Below are 2,025 nucleotides of genomic sequence, written 5' to 3'. Positions count from 1 at the left end.
TTTTGTTGATGAATTTGATCTTTGATGATTGTTAGATGCTTTCTTGAGTCTTTACTGTTGATTGAGATTATTTGTTGCTTTTGGTTACAAGCTTTTTCTCATTTTTCCCATGTTTAAGGTTTTTGCCCACCAAGTGTTTGACAAAATGTCAAGTATGATTTCGGGCTAGTTTTCTATCTCTTGGCTTGGAGAAAGTGAGCAATTGGGTTCCTAGAGTTGGAATGTCCAATATTTAGTATCAATTTTCGATTGTTAATTGTTCTTGTTCCCACTAACGCTATGTTGTTGCTAAGGCAATTAGCAAGCAATTTAGGATTTGTGGGTTGAGAACACTTATGCTCATTTAACTTACTCTCCGATGTGAGGGTTGATCAAGTGAGATTAATCCATTTTAGTTGTCATAGTTGTGGTTCTAACAAGGAAAGGACCCTTAGCTCACTCCAAGCCAAGACACCTTTTATGCTTCAATTTCTTCATACACATTTACATTAGTTCCTTTTATATCTTACTTGTCTATATTGCATAGTTACTTCGTTAATTCCTTTATTAGTTCATTTATTACAATTTTTCATGTTCTTTTATTGCTTTATATGTTAATCTCTTTATTGAAAACCCCATGATCCTCACAACTAAGATTACACACTCATTGGTCTCAAGTCTCCTTGGGAGATGACACGGGAATTAAAACTCCCAGAATTGAATTGGTTTTGAATTGTGACATATCCTTTGGATTAAACATTTGATTTGGGGATTAATCGTTGGTCTAGGCTATACTTTCAACGATAAAATTCTAATTTGTGAAAACCTAGATCAACGGTGTAATCTAGCCAACATCAAATTTGGTGCTGTTGCTGGGGATTCACTTTAAGTGCAATGAGTGCTAAAATTTTAGTTGTTGTGAATATGTGAATAGTGTGAATACTTAGTTTTTGTTTGCTACTTGGCTCTAATTTTGTAGATATTGTTTCTATCTAGCTAGTCTTGGTAATTGTTAATTGTTAGGTTGGTTTATGTTTATTTGGCCATTCTAGTTTTGCTTTTCATAATTGCATGCTTCTATTGCTTCCTCAGTTGAATGACACGGTCGCTTCCAGACCCGAGCTTGGCCCCTTTTGATCTAAAAATAGAAAGAACTTTAACTCATATTAGGCAAGCTCGGCGCCGGCTAGCATTTGTGAATAGTGAATCGGGCTTGCTTGAAGAGCACACCAATTCACTATCACCATCAATCCCTAACCATCATTCATCAATCAACGAGGAAACCTTATATTCATCTGTGGGGAGTGCTAAAATCTCTCTGAGTGACTCAGGTGGCGACACCATGGCGGATCCACCTCGTAGAATCACCTTAATGGAAGCCAGAGCTCCTGAAATTAACTTACAACCGATACAAATCCGGTATCTGGCTTTGGATCCAAATTTTGAGCTTAAAATCGGCACAATCAACTTGCTCCCTAAGTACAATGGACTACCCAGAGAAGACCCTCTTAAGCATCTTAAGGATTTTCAAGTTGCATGCTCCACTGTGAGAAGACATGGTGCAGATAAAGTAGCAGTTTTGGTGTTCGCTTTCCCTTTCTCTTTGGAGGGAAAAGTGAAAGAATGGTTTTATACTCAACCGGGAGATGTGATTTCCAATTGGGACTTGTTACGAAAGGAATTTCTGGAAAAGTTCTATCCACCACAAAAGACAGACAAACTGCGAAAGGAAATCTCTTGCATTAAGCAACGAGATGGGGAGACTCTTTATGAGTACTGGGAGAGATTCAAGGAGTTGTTGGAAGCTTGTCCCTACCACCGTATTGATGAGTTGGTACTTATTAGCTATTTTTGTCAAGGGATCAACCCCTAAGATAAGCTTCTCCTAGATGCCTCTTGTTCCGAGGGTTACCTGAAACTGTAGGTCGATCTCGGATGAGATTTTCTGTACTGGTCGGAGATGATGTGTCCGGCTGGCTGGTAACGGCCGGAGCTATTGTGTCCGACTTGTTGGACTGGCTGCACTTCTGATCCTTGGTCACCAGA

The 2,025-nt window shown here is 39.1% G+C and overlaps 1 non-coding gene across 1 annotated transcript; it reads right to left on the bottom strand.

The window, feature by feature from the left end:
• Positions 1 to 1,696: 1,696 nt before the first annotated feature.
• Positions 1,697 to 1,803, bottom strand: LOC148555767 (small nucleolar RNA R71). The gene has a single exon (XR_015886697.1). It is a non-coding gene; the product is annotated as a small nucleolar RNA R71 (small nucleolar RNA).
• Between the last annotated feature and the right edge of the window lie 222 nt (positions 1,804 to 2,025).

This window comes from Arachis ipaensis, chromosome B6 (genome assembly GCF_059453495.1).
Source record: "Arachis ipaensis isolate K30076 ecotype BB chromosome B6, ASM5945349v1, whole genome shotgun sequence".
NCBI lineage: Eukaryota > Viridiplantae > Streptophyta > Magnoliopsida > Fabales > Fabaceae > Arachis > Arachis ipaensis.
The sequence above is the reverse complement of the archived record's forward strand: the minus strand, read 5'-3'. Positions and strand labels throughout refer to the sequence as shown.